Source organism: Pipra filicauda, unplaced genomic scaffold (genome assembly GCF_003945595.2).
Source record: "Pipra filicauda isolate LSUMZ 115617 unplaced genomic scaffold, ASM394559v2 scaffold42_size3861933_pilon, whole genome shotgun sequence".
NCBI classification, from domain to species: Eukaryota; Metazoa; Chordata; class Aves; order Passeriformes; family Pipridae; genus Pipra; species Pipra filicauda.
Genome location: NW_024104565.1, coordinates 634723 through 656869, shown reverse-complemented (window position 1 = coordinate 656869; position 22147 = coordinate 634723). Strand labels below are relative to the sequence as shown.

Below are 22147 nucleotides of genomic sequence, written 5' to 3'. Positions count from 1 at the left end.
CATTGTATTCCTGCTATGTCTTTACACATTCCACTATTCATGCAATGGGAAATGTTTGAGGTCCATAATCTGCTTTCATGTCAATTTAATTCTGGTTTTCAGACAAGTGATCTCCCTTTGGTTTAGGAAATGTAAGCAATCAAACTGCAGAGAAATAACCAAATTGGAGATTTTGGACTATATCCACATCCCAGAAAAAGAGGCATCTGCCAAAAATACATACCATAGTTTTAGGTTTTCTAGACCCAGAGAACTAGGTGTAAATTCATGAGTGTTTTGAATACCTCACATATAAAAAAACCCCCGAAAACACCAAAACAAAACAAAAAACCTCCCCATAAAAATACAGGAATGTCTATGGATTTACACACTTGTATGAAGTGTGCACACCGATTTTTACTTGGGCATGTATAACAAAGATGATGAGTCCACGGGATTCATGCTTCAGGGAATATAAACCTTTTAAGAATCATTAAGTTAGGCTTTCTATACCAGCAGATCTGCAAGGAAGTGCTTTGCAATGAATGCAAAATCAGAATTTAATCTGGCAACGTCACTTTATTCTTTCCTGTCCCCAGATGCAGCACCATAGAGCGAGGGATATCAACAGGGACAGGGGAAGGGTAGGGACAGGGAGAGCAACATGACTGAGGAGATCAGAGAGGAAGTGGTTAGTTCTGAAACTTCCCCTGAGTGCTTTGCTGAGACCTTTCCAGAGTGCAGGCCCAGACAGGTGTCATTACTGACTGATGCAAACTGCAGATAATCCTGTATGCAGAAGCCCCAGTCATTTCTAGGACACCAACCCACTGTATTATGCTCTTTAGTGGCCTTAATACAGTGTGTTTAGCTTAGTGGAGTGCCTATAGAAAATCCCCATTTCCAATTCATATTTATATTTTTAGGATGCTTGTTAACATTATGCCCTAGCAGCACAAACATTTGGTACTTGCCATATGGACACAGACAAAACACATAGTGCCTGCTTGAAGGGTCGATCTTTAACACAGGGGCTGACGGCTTTAACTGCATGTTAACGATACAAGACAGCTCCTGAGTGCCCTACTCAAGTGAAATGGAGCAATGCCGACTTACCCTGACTGAGGTTATTTCCATCCTTATGTAAGTTCTTGCATTAGGTAAAGCATAATGCAGTCAAACATTGGAAAAACAGACAGAAAATGGGGAGGGTAGAGAGCAAACGCAGAAATGGATTAACACTTGTTTATCAGGAGCAGCACAAATTACAGCTTTTTCTTTTTTTTAATTGTGTTTTAAATGACACTGAAGCCCAGGTAATAAATATACAATATAGCATTTAAAAAAAACCCCACAATGTCTATGTCATTACAAATACAGCCTTCAAAGTAAATTTTAACAAGAAGTTTTGCTAATGCTTGAAAACATTTAGAGTTCTTCCTTAGATGGAACAGGCTTGGGTAAGGGAAAAGTTACTATGTTTGGCTTTGTGTATTTTTTTAAAATCTAATTCAAAACTTTTAGATATCTGCTATCTCCCTGGGTCAGAAAATAGTAGAGCTTCACAACTTAAGAATGTGTTTAAAAAAATAATTCTGAACAGACAAACTGGGAAACATGAACAACTGAATGTGGAAAATTATCTATCTGGTGTCTGTAAGTCTCAGCCAAGTTGGATGATATCCACGGATTTTGGGTGTGTGCTCTTACAAAAACCAGCAAAAGAATAAACAAACAGATAGACAATTGCTGCAGCAATTAAAACTACTTAAGCTTTCACACAGAAACAGGGAATGCAAAATGATGGGTTTTAGTAGTTTTGAGACTAAAATAATGCAGAGTCCTAACATGCTGTCACATTCTATCAAGGTCAAAACTGGTCTGTCTTCCTGATGAATCAATATAATACTGCATGAAGACAATCTGAGAGGCAGAGGATATTAAACAACTTTAGTATTTTAATGCTACTGTGGAGTGTATGATGGGTCCTTGCATCTACCTTCATGTTTTACTGTTAGAGAAACAAAGGAATCTCAGTAATGTCAAATGAAGCTGAAGGTACTCTTAATTTCTGAAAATGTGGCCAGTTTTATTTAGGTACAGCATTACAGATACCACTTCAGGGATCCAAGTTGAAAATGTAGCCTTTAAAAAATAAATAGTCAGATATATACCAGCCAAAAGTATTGCAGCTAGGCTAAGTAACCTTGAAATTATCCCCCATTTAAATATATGATTACCCTTGAAATTATCCCCCATTTAAATATATGATTACCAGCCAGTCGTTTAAAAATCTCCAGGGATGGTGAATCCACCACCTCTCTGGGCAGCCCATTCCAATGCCTACAAAACAAACTATCTGATTACAGCTTCTCTTCATCCCCCACAGCAAATAGCATTTTAGAGAAGAATAATAACATATGACAGTGTCTCTGCCAGTGCTCCTGGGTAATACCCTTCAGCTTACATGCATGTGTTCATGCATGTATAGATGAATGCACAACCAATGTAAGTGTGCACATGCACATGTTAATTTGCAAAAGATATAACTATTTTCATGGTCATTTCAGTGCTAATAATACTTAATAGACAAACAGAATTTCAATACTGGGGGCGGAGGGGAAAGGCACCCTAAATCTCCATTTGGAAATGTGGTTTCCTGCACGAAGAATAAAACCAAAACAGATAAATGTGTAACAGCTCTTTGTGTAATCAGCCTTTTTCGGGCTCTACCTCAGCAGTCAGATTCTACCACCAAATGAGAACTGAGAGCCAGGATAAGCCTTGTAAGCCAATGCCTGAGCTGTGAACCTGAACAGAGGGTTTCCCCAAATGCCATACATCATCCCACTTTGCCACTTGGCTGAAATTACACTCCTTTTCTTCACTGATTGCTCTTACCAACTGAAATCTGGTCCCTGCACCCACTTACCCCACCTGAGGTTTCTCCAGCTTGAGCTCCGTGTTCTTTAGGGCCACGTCGTGTTGTACATACTCCCTTTCTAATTTCCCCATGTGGCTTAGAAATTTACCAGCATCTCCTCCGTGGCAGAGTATTCCACACGTCCTTAATTCCTAACCACAATTCTGGGGTCCCACTTTTGAATCCTGCTCATTGGAACAAAGTGCATATGTCTTAACTGTATTTCTCAGCTATCTGCTCTGTCACTGCTTTTTCACACAGTAGGAATTTCTCCACCAATCCTGTTACATGGCCTCCCTGAGACAGAGTTTCAATTATGATTATCATTATTGTGAAACCGTTATACTTGTATATGACTTGCTTGGCGGGGCTTGTGTCACTGAAAGTACAAGTCGTAAGCATCTTTCATCTATAATTTAATGTAGACATAGATGAGCCAAGATTTTCAAGCAAAATATCCTCTTTTGTCCTGTTACAAATAATTCTTTAAATTCACTTCTTATTAATACAAATACTTCCTTGCATTGATTTCAACAATGCCGAAGTATATTGGAAAAATGCAAACTTAAATTTTGCTTTATATGAAAGAATCTTTCCCTTCAAAATCTACTGGCAAGAATTAAAAATTTTAAATTATAATTTACAAACGAAAACTTGATTTGATAATATTAATTAAAGATTTGGATTAATTAATAACAGTTTGCTTCCCAGAGGAAATAATCCAGTTTTCAAATTCCCCTGAACAAACCACACACTGTGCTGACAGTATCATAAAGAAATCTAGAGAAACACAAATGATTCAGTAACAAGTCCAAAAAACCAGAATACTAGAAAAGTGTTGCCAAGGAACAACACTGTCCAAATAGCAATGCAGAGATCTGGGACCATAAGTTACATAAATTACCTTCTCCTGATGTTTTATATTAACCAGTTTGTTGATATTTACAATTTTTTAAATGTAAATGCAGAAACACTACCATTCATAGTTAATTCACAGTAAAGAATATTGCTCATCAGAGTGAAAGTCTCACCTATTATTTTAGTGTTACTACTTAAAACTAACCTTCTTTGAATATTATGTAGGATTGGAATTAATAAGTCTGAGCTTAAATAACTATTAAATAATCATCTGTGACTTGGTCTGGGTGGCAGGATTCTCCTGCAGGATGTTCCACCTTCAGAACTTTGCAGCAATTGTCAAGCCACTCATACATCCCATCCTCCAGAAAAATTTTAGAGACCGCAGAAGTGCCCTCACAGAGCATCTCCTGAATTCTCATGCGGGCCAGGACAAGTAGGTGTCAAAGACTTGTAGAATAGCCTCAATAGTTGCCCCTTGGAGAGGCCCCTACCAGAGGCACATCCACACACATGGACATGTGGCCAAGAGTGTCGGTGAAAGTGCTGCCAGATCCCAGGCATTATTTTCTGCTAACATATACCTTATTAAAAAAGCAAACACACAAACAACAAACAAACAAAAGAAACAGTGATATTTAGATTTTCACTTTTCTGAATAAAGTGTGCTGGATTTTGCTAGATAAACAGTGTGGATTGGTCTTCCCACCAGCTGGACGACAGACACATGCACTCTGCAGAGGTAGAGGTAATGAGGGCAGCCTGAAGACTATTCCAGTCTTTCTATTTCAGGGCAGACCAGTAGCACACCATGGCAGGTTGATTTAGCAGGGCCATGCAGGTCAAGCGGTCACCCTTATAAATAACTGCTGCTTGAGCAGAGGCTGCCTCAAGTAGTCTGAGGAACTATGGCAAGGAAACTACTGCACTAAAATAACCTACATTTCAGCACAAATGAGGTCAGAGGTGAAAAGGTAACTATCAGTCAAAATTGTGAAGGAAGTGTACATTCTGCACTTCCAACATTTTCAAAGCTTTCAAGGTGGAAAAAGCAAAGTTCTTTGAAGGAAGTTCTACAATGTTCTAGTTGCAGCAGAATGAAGACTCATTCTCTCAGAAGAGAGAAGTCACTTGGCTATACTATAGATTTTTTTTCTTCATTCTGCACTATCATCCTTATCTTCACACCACCTTAAAATACCATAGATATTCTTTCTTCCCCCACAGACAATACATACATCCATGCTTGGTCTATCTACTCACCTATACAAACCCACCTTCCCTTTTGCATTTTGTTTCTACTGTTCTACAGCTCTCTAATGGATGTGGCACGCAGCTAAAATAATTTTTTTCAGCAATCTCATCAACAATGTGGTTTCCTTAACTGGTACCTTCTTTGGTATTTTGTAATTTCAAAAAAAAAAAAAAAATTAAAAATCCAAACAAACAAGGCTCTCCATACATTTTTTAATTGTCAGTGTTTCCTACACTGCCATTTATATCAATCATCTTTCATATAGTTTATTTCACTTGCTTTGCTTTGCTTTCAGACTGCTAATCCCTACCTCAAATGGCTGACTCATCACACAGTACCAAGCAGTTGAGACTCTCAGCTTTGAAAACCCTTTTGAAATTACCTTTCCCTAAAGCTCACAAATATAAGGAATCTATGTCATTCATCAGTTCAATAAAATTCTCGAAAGACGGTGTGTTCTACTATATCTCCAAAGTCATCTGGTGAATTTACTTACAGTTTAAAAATTCAGATTAGATTCTTTGAGTGAAAACTTATTTTTTAATCTACAGCTCCTAATTGCATAGTTGATAGCACAAATAATTTGATGAACATGTTTTCAGACCACCTCTAGTTAAAAATTACAGAAACACAAGCCTGTATATACAGACTTCACAGTTTAGTTAAGATTGTCAATCCTTTGAAGGTAAATACAGCCTACAGAAATTTCACCACGGTCACTGAACCCAGTAGCTAACCAATGCTGGAGCAGGTTGCCACTGCACACGTAATTCCTCTGATTCTTCCATGCTGGAATTTGTCCATTTTTTTGCCAGTTCCCGCTAATCTGAAGAACCTAACATTACCATCAGAGTTGGCAGCACTTTTGTAATGCTCTAATGTTTTCTGCTCTCTTCAGGTTTCAGAGAAAAGTTTCATACTGAGAACTTTAAAGCAGCTATGAAGCCTAAATTATATCAGGCTAGTATAAAAAATAAACAATTTAAAACTGTTTAGTATGACATAAAGTATTTTAAAAATACTATAAGAACTCAGTAGCTCTATTGAATTATCTTGAGGCTTAATTTTGTCAATGCATACAGAAAATAAGGTTCTCGAATAGGACAGAATTTGGTATTTTTAAACAGAGGCAGAGAGGCACAGCTACACGGGCCTTAAGTCACAGAAGACAGCAATGTATGATCTAACTGTAGAAAGACCTACACCACAATCTTCAAACAACAGGATAGTTTTGTTTTAAAAGAAGCCAACAGGCAGAATTGGTGGTGCTTAGGACAAAGGCAACTGAGTCACACTGGTCTACGAGTTTTCACCAATACTATATTTGCTCACAGCTTTCCTGGCTCCATTCAGCGTTCGTTGTCTTTTGGTTTCACAAGCACTAAAAATAACCATCATCTGAAGAACAAACTCCTTTCAAGAAAACAAACAAAAATCCAAACATAAATTCAACACAAGCATGATTTCCTTCTGGTGTTTTTGTCACGATTTCAAGTTCTTCATGAAAACAACGTATGGGTGGAGCACAGCAGGGACTGGAAAGGCCAGCTATGACCTCAGTTACAACTCTCATTAAAGCAGGAGAAGGGTTGGTGCCTTTTCCACAGTTAAGTGTTTATGATCTCTTTCGAGGCTCTTAGGCTCTTTATGGTGTGTCACTTCCTAGTATTTTTGTTTGGTTGGTTTTTTTTAAATGATATGCCACTGCACACTACTATATGACAGAAATGCAGGGTGAATACAGAAATGTGTCCGTCCTGTTTATTTATCAGTCATAATTATTACATAATAATTATAGAAAACCATGGAAATCTGCAGCTACAAGTGCTTAGCTACTGCCTTCATCTCCTGTATTTGTAAGCAGGTCTTGAGTGTCTTTGCTCCACAGATGTAGGAAAAGGTGGTTTGCCTTCCAAGCAGGGATGTTGTAAAGATAAATGTCTTAAAAATTTGGAGAAACGTAAAAAAGATGGTAATGGGGATCATACAATTGCAATAAACTTCTATGATTTGGTATGAATATATTTCTGTTTCTTGTCAGCAGAGCTCTACTTTCTAAAAAGAAAAAAAGGATGTTTCAATTAGTTCTAATACTTACTTTGAACATCATATCACAGCACTTCTACATTCTCTGTGTTCAGGCTCTGCCAATTAAATAATGACTTATGCTCCATTAAGTACTGTTATTTTATGTGTGGGATGCAGTAAACATTTTTAGTTTAGATAATAATTTGATCAACTGGACTTGAAATATCTGTGCCTGTTGCTTTATTATGTTTCTATTTGTTTGTATTATGTTTGTATTTTATTTTATGTTTGTATAGATTTACATGTGAATTTGTTAGACCAAATCTCCAGCTTTGTACTACTAAAGATGTTAGATCCAGACTGAAGAACTGAAAGTGGCCACCAGGAGCCCAAGACTTGTTGAAATAAGCGTGCAGGGGCACACAGCATTTATATTAACAGAAATCAGTACAAAAATTAGGATTAGTGTATCATACTGCATATCATATCCAAATTTCAGTATTCAAGATGCTCTGAAACATGATTAGCAGAGGGTAAACAAGTGATCTCTTCCTGATTCCCACGCATACATACAAACTCCTGCCAACAAGCAGGAATGCACGCAGCCCCTAAAACACCAAGCTCCGAAACATGAAATCATACTCTCAAACCCCTTCTACTACAGTATGATTTCGCTAAATCTGGACTTCAGTGAGTCCCATGTTGAGAGGTGCTTCGAACAGAGAAACTACAACTATTTCTGTAAATTTACTTTGTTAGGTAATCTTGACTTGCAAAATGCAAACTGCTTATCAGAAGAGGCAAGGGGAACTTACTCATCTAGACAACTTCCCCTATTATGTCCTTAGGTGTTCTCTTTTTCACACACAGACACAGATACACACATACTTCAGTGTAAAGTTAATCGACCTGCTAATATTTGCAAATAGAGAAGAGATTCCCTGTGCCTTATTCCACTCCACTTCTTACTTTTATGTGGTCACATGAGACACACCATCACTCAGGACTGAATTCTGAAATTACGTAGGTGATCATGACAAGGTGATCACAGAGTCTTCTGGCTTCACAATTATGAATTCTTTCAGTTTAGGCCACAGTCTTATCTTGTGCATTCTGTGCTAGATTCTCCAAAAACATCTGTCTCAGCCTACCTAAGCTCTTCCTTAAGGGTAACACATGGGCTTCAAGGTCTGAATGTTTTCTTTAGAGTAAGTAAGAGGTTTATGCTAGTATACAGACTGTATTTTCAAACTGTATTTGATTTTCAGTTCAGATGTATATATTCTTTCAATTTTGACGGATGGGTGAAAAAAAGGGAAACTAGAGAAATCAGATTGCTAGATTATACATTATATCACTACCCAACAACTTAATCTGATTTTGTCTTTACTAGTTACAGTCAGTCCTCACTGTGATTATAGAGACCTACTGAACTTAAAAATGTTAAGCTTAGGATTCACTTGCAGTAGTGACTTTTTAGTACTAGATTTATCTCAGTCTCATTCTGAAGGTTTTTTTTTCTTTGGTTTTGCTTTTTCTATGTGTGGGAAAGGAGACAATTTCCCCTGCAAATAAAGCATAGTTTTAAATGGGTAAATCTGCCAAAGCAGCTTATGACCAGCATTGCTGGCAATCAGCCACCAATTCTGTTCAGTCACAGGAAGAAAAAAGACTTCTGGAGAACAGATGATCAGCATCCTGTAGCACTGTGAAAGAGGTCATGCAAATGCAGCATATGGCTTTCAGTGTCAAGCTATTGAGTTGTGTCTTTATTTCTCAGCATCTCAGGTACAAATGTTTCTATGCCAGACAATGCCCATAAATCTAGAGGATAATGCCTATAAATAAATGCAAACTGATAATCACTGCACATTTTTAAGTATATGCAAATCAGCTATTAACAAGCTTTTAATTCTCTCTGATACTGCAGCAAAAAGGTGAAAAATGTTGAAATACAGATAATGCTAAAATAACTTGCTCTCATTGAAGTTAATTATTAGTAAAAGATGTAATTAAATTGGAAGTTTTTAAAGTGCAAAGGAATCCAAGTAACAGATTTTAGCAAACAAAGCTAGAGAAAACCAGAAGGTAACAATGGACTAGTAAGAAACCAGTCTAATTACATGGACTCAGGGCTTTAAATTATTCGGAAACTGAAGTAATCACCTAGAAAACAAGATCCATTTATCAGGAAGAGAGAAGAAATGGAGGTAGTTCTTTATAACAGACTAACAGACAGCTCTTGTTGCCAGAGCAAGTGCGAGAGAATGCTGCAGGATCAGGGAAACACAACTCAGCATCTACCTGTCACCTAATAATTAGCAAACACTCAAATCCTGAGAGGGAGCAAGCAAGTAATGATGGTATAGACATTTTGATTGTACTCTGAACTAAAATTATTAGTTTAGATGAAAGATATCTCATTTTTGTATGTAAGGATTTTGAAACAGAATACCAAGGCCACAGTCAGAAAATTAGGTTTGATTTTTCCCTGAAGTAGTTCCTCAGAGGAATGCAGATATGACTTTTGCTAGCAGATATTGTACAGTGCCTCCGCAACAAACTACTAGAATAAAACCAAACTTTAGGGTAAATATGCTTTTAGATGTTGATTGAGATAGTTCACAAACAATAACACAGTTAAAACTCTCGCCCTGCTCAGATATGTAAAGCAGCTTCTCTCCATTTTTGTTTCTCAAGGCAATGTTATTGCTGTACTCAATATCCAATCTCCTTCTCCCTGTATTTTTCTTTTCAACATTTCTACCTATCAGAAACCTATATGGGTTCCTCTCACTTTAATTTCCCTTTTTCTTTCACTTCTATGTGTATTCCTATGTGTTAGTTTGTTCTGTTTCCTTGAAAATAAATTATTCAAAGCTTTCTACCTAACTTTTACTTATAAGTTTGTCTTGCTGGTAGATGCAAGGAAAGCATCACAAGACCTTTTTTTTTTTTTTTTTTTTTTTTTGTGAAATGGGCTTTTTCTCTTTAAGGCCATTTAATCTTCCACTCAGCTCTGATTTCTGTGCTTTACGGTTTTTCCTTTGGCAACAAGAAGTAGCTAAGTGTCCAGAATTTTGATCAATCAACTCCAATCTTTTCCTTCCCTACAAAGAAAGTGCAATGCACATTTTGTTTAAATCTGTTTATATCTCTTTTTATTTTTCATTATCTGTGAGAATACTATAATTCAACTTGATATTTTTAAACTTCATCAGAAATTTGTGAGAATAACCTGAACACCTTAACCACTGGCAGTAATGTTATGTTAATTAATTACACCATTGAACATAGATTCCAGATTTGGTCTCATTCAAAATACAAATCTGCTGGCAATTAGTATTTCAGTTGGAGAACATATGACATTGTCATGCCTGTTGTCTTAAAACAGCTGCAGCCTATAAAATTTTCAGGTTTGGTTACTAACATATAATGTTGTAGAAAACTTGAAGAAAATATACTGGTGAAACTTACAGTGTGATTCTTCAAACATGCTGTGAAAGTGTAAGTCACAATTTTTTAGCCAAATTTTAAAGTACTTCCTATTCCTGCTAACACAGTTCCCGCTATTTTGACCCTCCAATAGGAACACCCAGCTATAAATAATAAACAGAAATAACTAGTATTAACTACCAGCAGGTACATGTGGACCTGATTTCTATTGGTAGATACATGTGCACCTGATTTGTAGAACCAAACTTGTACTTAACCAGCTCACTAGTTTTGGGAACTGATTTATTCTTCCTGACTGCAGGCTTTTCTCTGTTTCACTTCCAATCTGGAAAGTGATACTAACTGTTCTTACCTCCCTCACAGGTCAAAATGTGTTACTTCATTACACATTTGCATACCCTTTTCTAAAGCCCAGCCAAAAAAAATAAATAAATAAAATCAAAACCACCTTGAGTACTTCGTAAGAATTAGCACAATGACACACCATTATTTTATCTCATTCATAAATGGATGTAATTTCCTACTCAAACCTGATGACTTCTTACTGATAAATATAAATACAAAGTGTAATTATTTTTGTGCAGACACAAGTGTCCCCAGGGAACACAAGATTTAAATGTGCCCAAGATCTCAAATAAAAATACACAGAGGCAGTAAGCATGTACTATTAGTCTCTTAGAAACCAGACATAAACACAAAAATTAACTGTTCATGATTCCTTTTATTTATTCAAATCACTTCTGGCAGCTGGCTACACCTCTAGTTTTCTTAGTAACTACGTAAATGAAAAGGCAGGCTCAGGATTATGAAAGAAGAAGAATTATGCAACAAGGCTGTGTACAAGCTCACCAAAGTGACCAAACAAAAGGCCATTCTGGAAAGCAAGACCAAGAAAGCAGATTATACAACTAAACTCCTTTCTATGATATACTGCGATGCAGAAGCAGCAGTTTTCTGCTCCTGAGTCAGTCAGCCAGAAAAAAAAACAACCAAACAACAAAAAAAACCCACAACATAATAAATTTCTGTCTCTTTGGGAAGCAGAAAGCAGAAGCTTCACAAAAAGATTCAAGGCTTTTTATTCGAATGTCTTTTCAAATCTTATTCTTCCTGCAATGCCCAATTTCAGTAATGCAAACCAGCCAGAAATCCAAGTTAATTAGACTTATGTCCTGTCTAATCAGTCTCAAGTCAGAGTATGATCATTCATGTTTTATTACTGCAACTCACATCTACTAACAAAACTTTATTCCCAGAAACTTCTAATAACACAATGGTTTGACGACATTTGTTTTTCCACTGATTTGTGATTGATCTTTGGATAGTCTCACCTCTGTCTCTTCTGTCCACAAACTTGACTTTTGTCTGCTTTAAAAATCACCTCATCCTACCCCACCATGGCCTGAGCTTCTCTGACAATGCACTTCACTGGGCGAAAAAGGCCAGCTGGGCTACAAATCTGAGGGAAGGGTCAATTCCCGAACACCTCTTCTCCTCATTTGGATGGGAGCACAAGCTTTGTGACTTCCATTAAAAGGTATTTCTTGTCCTCACCGTAACAAGTGACATCGGGTTCACCTGTGAGTGAATGGAATAGGAACATCCAGGTTGCAAAACAGCACTCAAGTATGCAGCCAATCCAGCTACCAGCAGAGAATGACTGGGCTGGTACAGCTTCTAGATTAGTAGCTCATAACTGTTGTAACTGGTGATGCTGATTCTCGATTCTCTCTCCTGAAAACCACATGGTGTTTCTGGACTACTCAGGGGGTTTTGTTGCTGTTATTAACAAGAGTCGAGAGAAAAATAGGCTGTATTTGCAACTGTCTACTAAGCAAGTATCACTTTGCAGTCTCAGAACTGGGAATGGCTGCACCTCACGGACCTAGTAAAGCCTAGGGATGTCTAGGCAAATGAGACAATAAAACAACTCTGGACAAAATAAACAGAATAAAGAGTTGGATCTTTATACAAGCTCGACTCTAATAATAATTTACTTTAATTTCCTTGGGAGAGGAAAAGCACAGTCTAAAAATTAATTTACTACAAATAATCATAATTTTTTATAAACAGACAAGTTTGAGTACTACAAGCTCCATTCCTAAACACACTTTTTCCTTTTTTTTTTTTTTTTTAATCTAAAAGGCACTATAAGCAGGTAAATATTTCACTTTGCTACACTGGTTTGGCCTCAAATCATCTCGAATACTGTGATCTTGCATTTAAAGGGTTTATTTCTCTCCAAGACCGGAAAGCTAACAGTAATACTCTTCATGTACAATTGCTGTTGTAGTTCACTCCATTCACCTTATGGAAAGAAGATTTTTCCTTTGTTTTAATGAGCTTAAGATAAAGCCTTTACAGAACAGCTGCTGCATTCACAAGGTCTGGAAGTGAGCGGCTTTCTCGCAATAGCACCTTAAGTAAAGACTTAAAGAAATCCACACTGTATATTGGAAAAGCTGTGCCTGTCCAGGTATGCCAGCGGGGGGCCATGACAGCCTATGCAGTTATCACAAGATACATGAGCTGGCCCATATGAGTGAGGTGCAGAAGGCATCAGAATGGTCAACCATGTTTGTACAGGCCTTCAACATCTCTGTAAGGGGATGATGAATTTTCCCTGGGAATTATACTGGCATAGCTAAAGAGAAACTCAGCCATTTGGGTAAACTAAATTGTAACTCCTGTTCTACAGCAATCGCCATGTGGATACAAGATGGTTCCAGATGTATCTCTTTTCTAGGTGAATACAATGGTGTTTAGCTTGCAGATTCACAGGTTTTTCAAGTTTGTGTCACAAGCCTAACACTGTTATAAAGAGATTATATACATTCTCCATAGTCACTTAAGCCAATGTACATCAGCGAGGGCATAATCCTCTTAAAAGTAAGAATGACTGTGTAACAAATACTGAATAGTAATTACATAAAATCTAGTAAAATTACAGTAAAAGAAGTTCCACAAATTACATGTCAATATGTCAATATTTATGTTCCATATAATGAAACTCAAAAAAATATTTCACAACGCTATATGTTAACAACAATGACTCCTCAAGGGAAGGCATGAAAGACAGGTAAAACAGAGAGAGAAGGGAGAGCAGGTTGTGGTATAAGGTCTTGGCCACCAGGCAAGCTGTGCTAGGGCTGACCCGGAGGACAAGAACTGCCCTCACTGTGTAGTAACTCAGCACTACTCCTCCTTCCACGTGTACCTGGAGGCTACTTATCCTGAAACATCAAGCTGCTTTTCTGCTAGTTCCCTAACAGATCTGATACTGAATTAAAATAATCACTGAGAACCTAAGATGAACAGGATCTGATTCAATGTACAGGACGGAGGCTAGCTTTTACTGTTAGCCCTAGTTTCTTCACATCCCTTCTGCAAGAACGTTATACATGGAGAGGATCTGATAACTTACACGCCCAAATACTAGCAACCAGAATTTGAATATAAACATTAGCAGTGTGATTAAGTAACCAGTTATAACTCCTTGTAAAATGTAATACATTTGAAACATCTCTTTTTTGTTTTCCATGGAGACATAAATTCCCAAAAGCCAGAGGGAGTTTTTCGGTGGGTTTTCTTTTCTTTTCTTTTTTCTTTTCTTTTAAATAGACTATTGGATTCTTAATAAGTTGTTGACACTTCCCTCATAAGGCTCTTTCTCATCTTGGATGAAAGACAGAACAAGTAACCTATTTTCTTGCACCCTGTAATAGACTTGGATACATACAACATACAAGTACCAACAAGAAAACCTCCGTGTGAGTCTAAAATTAGAATTCAGTTATATGACTCACAAGGAGAAGCTTTGTGACAGAAATGTGGGTATTTTTAAGCAAATGAAGCCTAAACTGTGAAACAAAAATGGCATTCTAGAAAAAAGTATGTGGAATAAATTGCTAATAATTGTTAGGTGCGATTTTTTATCTTTTTTTTATCTACCTGCAAGTATATTCTCTGAAGTATATTAGCATCTTGATAAATAAAGAGGGTGAGGCTTCTGATTTCTACAAACAGGCAAAATGTGATAATGGGAAAACTTTAAATAAAGTAGAACTTGCTCACTGAAATGTTTTGCCTTTACACTACAGAAGTCTCTACATCAGTATACAATCATGATCAGCAATAGTTCCTCTACAAAACTATTTTAATGCTTATTAATTAGTAACAAGGTATAAGAGATGTCCTCCTGTAATTTTCAGTTCTTCTAGTGTTAAAACATAACAGATGTGGCATTCCAAAAGGGAGGGTTATTTATGATTATGATAATAAGCTATTTTCAAATTTAATAATACACCATAATGTATTGTACTAAGTTACTACAGCACAGCTCTGAAGAGATAAAGTTTAATTTTTTCAAGCCTACAGTATGCTGTACTAGAAACAGCAAATTAATTAGATGTCACAGACAACTGACAAATTGTCTAACCTGCATAGAAAAATCTGACATCATAATATTTTGAAGATTTTCTGCTTCCTGATACCCTCAACCCAAAGTTATTACTAAAGTAACTGTCTAACAGCCTATCAGGATAGAGAGGGTGCTCTTGAAAATAATCATCGCTATAATAAATTCCTTCTCAAAATCTTTATCTTCAGTAAACCCTCAAAATTGACACATAATTGTTCCTATTTAGACTTCCTGAAATATCACCCTCTTCACACCAGTTACAAATATGGTAGATGTTATTTTAAGACAAAGTCTCAACCGAAAACTGGTTTTGAGCCTCAGACAGTGCTTTATCACAACCAACATTAAACAGCCGCAGTGTGGATGCTTACACACGAACTTGTCAAATCATACTGAGCAGCATGGAGCTACTGAAGACAGGTTTGTATGAAATACAACTCGCCTGACACATTTTGGATATCCACTGTATTTAAGATGCAGAATTTTTAACCACTGTCTATAAAATTATCCAAGGAAGACTTTTGCATTTTGCCTCCTACATTTTGTGTAACAAATCCTGTCAAGTTTCTCAAGAGTAGTATATGAGAAGAATTTCAGTTTTTGAACGGTGTTACTCCAGAATCGAACAAAAGCAATCTCTGAGACACTACCATGTCAACCATTTTCTGCCCTAAACATATAACTTATTCCAGATAAAAACTGGAAAAATATGTTCATTTTTTCTTAACTAGCAACTCAAATGCAAATACATGTTTGCAATTTATAACACCTGTGTGATCTTTAGTGTTTTTTTTCCTGGTTGACCAAAAACCAAGTGGAAAGAGGAGCACAGGTTATTTAACCAACATGTGGGACCTGTACTGTCATCACCAAAAGTGCAAGCATAAAAAAAACAACTAAGGAATACAATGATTTTCATTGTTAATGTTGTGCTAAAAAGCAATAGAAAAAAGTTTAAATTATGAGAAGCAATATTAACTTTAAAAAGTTTTTTAAAAATGCATTTTAAATCACTAATTTGGAATTTATTAACCACAAAAAAACCCTTTCAAAATAAAAAAATAGGATCATGACTCACTAAAATACATTGTGCACTGCACATACTGCCCCAGGACCGTGTTCTCATTGAAGAGAACACAAAGTGAAAGCTAACTGCAGTGAAAAAAAAAAATAAAAAAAACCCCAGCATATGGTTCTTTCCACTGAGATACTTACTACTCTATATGTCAAAACAGTCTAACTATATAACAAAATATTCTAATACAACATGAAACATAAATTCACTTCATACTTTAGTCACTTGTGTTACTAGTGAAATGTTTTGATTGTATCTTTTCCCCCACGTTTTTGCAATACCTACAGGTAGCTCAGAACGCATCTTTGCCAGCAAAACATAACATTATTACCAACAGATACCTGGGTCAGAAGAAACCCAAAGTGGATTCTCACTGGAATTGTTTGCATACGCATAAACCAAAATTAATTACTTCTAAAAATGGTGATTTTACAGATTGCCTTAGCAATTTTCCTTATCAAATATAAACAAATATTTAACTTGAATACCTCCAGCTGCAAACTAACCCTTTTATATGTTTTTGTTGTAGTAAATGAAAACACTTGATCTCTTTCATCTTTGTTTTCACCCTTTAATGATTTTCTTTTCAGATATGATGGAGTTTTTTTCCAGCTTTCTTAACCCTCACGCATAAACCTTATATTTCAATATTTTGCTCTGAAATAGTATTAACTTAAATTTTCTCACACTGAAAAAATAATAAAAAAAGAGATTGGAATCCTACTAGAATTCCTCTTGTTAAGTAACAAGTGGACTGTAATGTTATTCAGATTACCAATTAATCATTTAGATTTACTTGGCCTTCAGGTTATACGGTCTTTCGCTGGTTTCAGCCAGGATAGAGGGAATTTTCTTCACATTGGCTATTATGGGGCTATGTTTTGGACACCAGTCAATAGAGTTAAAACTGTCTACCTTCCCTTAAAGCACTGCCAATGAGTAATGAATTGCCTCAGTTACAAGATTTACTCACCTAAGAGACTAGTAATTTACCCTGGCATCTTCTGTAATGCAAGAATCTTTTAAATCCAAGAAAGATGCAGGCATCGAACTGGGACATTTTAAATAGTGAAACATAGAAAAGGCAGCAGCAGGATCACATGGAACCAGTATAGACAAGCAAACTGGATAGAAGGAAACCTTGACCAGAGCAGTGTTTGTAATGTGGCGGTAAAAGTCAACTGTGCAATATGTGCAGCATGCCCTTCCTGATAAAGCACACCTTCTCAATTTTGCTCACATTTACAAACATGATCTTGCACTTTGGTTTTGCAATCAATAAAACAGTAAATGGCACTGAAAGGGGCAACCCTACCTTTTCCCAGGAGCTCACCTAGCCTCTGCAAACCAATTCTCAGTTGGTTCAGGTCTAAGGTAAGAGGAGGGAGAGCACCGGTGGAAGGAAAGTTTGGAACGTGCATGCATCTTTTAGCAGCAGGTATTTATTAAATCAGCTAAGTTTAATGTTAAACTGTCGCTCTTGTCACTGTTGACTTAGAGAGAAAACTAACAAAGGAAACCACCAATGAAAGGACACATTAACAAAAAAAATGTACTGTTTAGTTAATGGCTACTGGTATGGAAAAGAAATGCTAGGATGTCAAAGGAAGGAAAAGAAGAGCCAAAACCTATGGGGAAGGGTGGAGGGGGCAGGGAGGATGGGAAGGAAGGACAATTTGGAAGAAAACCCAACCCACAGCATTCTGTGAATAGTGCTAATGCAAGGAAGGCATGAAAAGTACAGATGATACTCAGTTGTAGGTAACTCTACATAAAATAAGGCTAGAATTGAAGATAATTTGACCTGCCTGTATCAAAGCTGTTTTGGAGTTTATGAATGTTACAAGAATTATGTCTCCCTTCCAGTACAGTGGGGCTTCATGCATGACCATGTTGTTTGCTTTCTAACCATAGCTTTTCCTACACGATGAAGGGTCTCTAGAGTGAGTTTACAAAACCCCAAGATACCCACAATCTAAAGTGAGTTTAAGAGCTTAGTAAGAGCAGTGGTACAACCCAGAACCAAATGGAAGATTGAAAAGAAATTTTTTATGCTTCCGTTATCATTTGTAGAGCGTTTTTAAGACAACAAAGTGCTTGTTTTGTAACATTATATCGTTTAAATTGATGTACTTTGTACATCTTACAGCTGGTTTTAATAAATGGGGTTAAAGTGGATAACAGTCTCAAAATATTGGTTATACCACAGTAGCCTAATTCGAGTGGCATATATGTTAGGTTATAGTGCAGACTGAATATTTATGATCCACTATAGAAAAGAAAAAAAGCATCCTGCTTGACTAAATGATGACCCAATAATGAACACAATGATAGTCATAAAAATCTCCACTCAGCACAAACTATTAAACAAGAAATTGTAAGGAAAAAAATGGAAGGAGGGAAAAGTGGGAATGAGAAAAGCCTGTAGTAATAGTATGCTATAGTGACTGTTCAACATCACCTTACATGGCAGTAAGAGCAAGTCAGCATACAGGAGTGACAAGGTCCTGAGGAATAGGGCACTTTCTTTCTTTTTTTTCCTTTTTCCTTTTTTGTATTTTATTTCAGAATAGCGTGAGCATGACTGCAGTTTGCCTGTAACAGTGTATACTAATGGAAAAGACTGAAATTCATCATGGCAGAGATTGCAAAGATATAAGAGGTTTACTAGATTGTCTTCCAGCTCTCCATGCTTTGATATTTGTATCTATTAGAAATACTTTAAGTATTCAGTGTACATTTATAATGCTAGTGAAACTTGCACTTCCTGTAGGCTAAGGAGCAGTGCTTTTGTGCCAACTGGCTTTAATTTCCAGAGTAAACCGAAAAAAAATCCCAGGAATATAACTCATATTGATGATGTACATCAGTTCTGCTTGGGGTTTATGAGTGCTCTTATAATATGAACAAGTCAACTAGGAAGCATAAGATATTGTACAAAACCTAGAACTGTGCTAGCAAGGAATAAATTGTGCAAAGACAATTCCATGGAAGGATGTCATCAGTTCATTCTGTAGTAGCATGAGGTTGGGTACCTCATGCTTAAATTCAGCAACGAAACAGATGTTTTCTCTGTATTCTTCTGTCTCTCTCTGCAGCAATGAGGAGAGATAGGCAGTTTAAGAAAATCAATTATACCCTTCTGAAATGTCTGACTTAGGCTGCATTAGCTCCTGTAGTAGTCACAACACCCTTTCAGTCCCTGAAAGCCTGGTTTGCCTGACTCAGGCAGGACAGACTTGGCAGTCCCCAGACACCAAGCAGGGTCAAACTGTTCCAGCAAGCACTGAGGGAAGGCTAAGCAGTCAGCAGAAGCTGGTGGAAAGATGCTAGATGCAGCAAAGGGCATGTGTCTAGCAAAAAAAGTGAGATAGAGGGCACCTATGACTTCTATGGGTTTATATCTATCTTCCCAATTATGATTAACCTTTCCTCAGAACCACCTCCACCCTCTCCATTTAAAGTGGTAAGGCCACTCTTTTCTGCAACCTGCGCCTATTACATATGTTGTAAAATCCCCAGAATTAAAATATAAAAGGAAGGATTTTTTTGCTTAAAAAATATACCCTTATTAATTAAAATTCAAATGACAAAGGATTATACTCCTTCTGGAGAGGCCTGTTTCTCTCTTGAGTGCAGACTGAGCTATAATGAATAGCCCTATGTCTCAGTTTTTATTAGGATCACAGGGATGAATAAGTTAAGAGATTGTAAATCTTGTCCTCAGTGCCCACCTTTCTCTTATGCTCTCCCTGGCCGAGACAAAAGGAGTAGATCTTCCATTCTTCTGAGCAGAGAGAGCTACACTGCAGCAAGTCTTTGCCTGGACACCACGGGATAAGACAGGTTCTATATACACTTGCATACAAACCCACTGCCCAGCACACTGCACATCTTTATGGTTGTTTGTCCCAAGTGGATTTCTAAGCCAGTCATATACAGTGTTATTCAAAAATTCTGTACATGTACAGAGTGTATTGCAAGTGTCAAAATTACCAAAAGGAAGTGTCTGGAAAAATTTTCATTAAAAAAAACAAAACAAAAAACTCCAACCAACAACAGAATCAACTTTGTTGCTTTCTAACAGATTTTAGGAGAGTGGATATAATTGCATTCACCTAAAGTACGTACAGCAGAGATTTCAAAACTGGTGTTGAGAATTCCAGTGAAGAGTGGCATTTTGCTGGTGTTTCCTACCCTCTCTCACCACAAACACTTACTGGAAACCCATGAGGCAAATATGAGACAACAGTGTGGAGGAGGGAGCACAGCTTGCTATACATGCCAATGAATTTCCAGCACTGACACCTTGCAGAGCTGTCTAACAGTATCACACAAGTAGAACTCTCCTGCCGCAGCTTACCGCCAGGTACAAAAACAGGTGCTGTAAAGCACAACTGCTGCTTGGCACTGAGTGAGCATCACCCAAAACATTGCCATTCCTGTTACACTTTGAATACTGTCAATTCCACTCTCACCTTGAGCTACTCACCCAGCTCCAACTGCACTGATTCTGGGCTGTCATGCAAACATGCCAAGAAATATCTCTGCGTTCCTGTGTCCATCTACTCCTGTTTCAGCTGACTATCATTTCTAAAAGGTAGAGCAACCTTAAACAAGGGCTAAGGTAGTCGCAGTGCAGATTGCCTGCTCATCCATAATGCAGAACTACAGACTAAAAAAAGACTTAGGCTCCCAGCACTCCAGTATTGGCACAGGTGATTTATTGAAGTACTGCTTCTGCAGTGAAACTCAGATCCTATCAATACCAAGCTGAGCTAATTTCATCTGAGAAGCAAAGAATCCAGTTACAGCTATGACTTCAAATTAACATGTAATGCCAAATTTCCATTTAGTTCCCACATTTTCTTCTAAAATATCTTCACTTCAGAGTTCACTTAATTATTTTTGCCTAATTTCCAAAAAACCCCCCAAAAAACAAACCAAAAATCCAAACAAAAAAAACCATATAGCAGACTATGTATCAGATTTCAACAGAACAAAATACATAAAAAGGAAAAAAAAGTGTAAAAAATCAAAATGCTAATAAACAGCCATTTTGTCAGCAACAGCTTTACAGATGTTTAGAAAGTTAATACATAACAGTCAGATAATTAATAGTTCTCAAGCTCTGTAAATACCTCCTGCGGCATCCTCCTTATACATTGCTTCAGAGTACCAGCCTGGATAATCCTTCCTGAATACAGCTCAGCTCCCTGATCCTTTCCTTTGCATATGTCTCCATAACCTTCGAGCACCTCTGCCATTTCTCTTATGCACGTCTTCATATTCCTTTGAAGGTCTCACAGTTTCATAATTATTTAATTTCTTGCTTCAAATATCTCTCTTTTTATTTTTTCTGGAATTCCTATTAAGAACATGACTTCTCACAAATATATAGCATACTGCAGAATAAACACACAGCGTACCAAGACCCCTTCCTGTTCCGTGAGCAAGGCTGCTTCACTGTGCCCTTGCAGTCTTTCATTCAAGTCTACCTGGCCTGTCTTATCCTAATGCTTAATCCACAAATTCTCTGAGAATGAAATATTTCCTCATTCTATGTTTGTGGGCACTTTGAACAACCATTGTCCAAGACTGTGGCCTAAGAATTAGCAGACACATATAAAAATAGCATGGAAAAATACCATATATTAGAAAAAAATGGTTGAGGAAAATCAAGAATTGGAATTGGTACAAGTGCTCTAGCAAGTCTAAATAGGACAGACCCTGCATATTTATTTATTCTTTCATTTATCTACTGAGGCTATATGGAAATTATTGATGCTAGTAGTAGCTAGTGGCTGGGAAGCTGAGTTCAGATATTCTAAACTGAAAAACAATTAATGGAAAGAAAAGTCATAAGCAGATAAAGTTTCCAGATTTAGAGGATATCAGTGGAAGCTGGTCTTAAAGAAAGTAAAAGGTCAGGTATTTCTGAATAAGTTCAAAAGTTAACGGGAGTGAAACCTACAGCAGTACTGACAATTTGTTTCTAGTCAATATCATCATCTGAACAAAAACATTCTGAATGCAAGCTTTTAGCAGCAGCAGTAAGGTGTGTAACTTCTAAAAAATACAATAAATTTATTTATTAATGCTATATTATAAGAACATAAAAACTTAAAACTCAATGAATAGTGCAAAGACATC

The 22147-nt window shown here is 37.0% G+C and overlaps 1 protein-coding gene across 3 annotated transcripts in view; it reads right to left on the bottom strand.

Moving 5' to 3' along the window:
• The window catches only part of SYNE1 (spectrin repeat containing nuclear envelope protein 1), a 306594-nt gene that overhangs the window by 275009 nt on the left and 9438 nt on the right, over positions 1 to 22147 (bottom strand). The window lies entirely within an intron of this gene.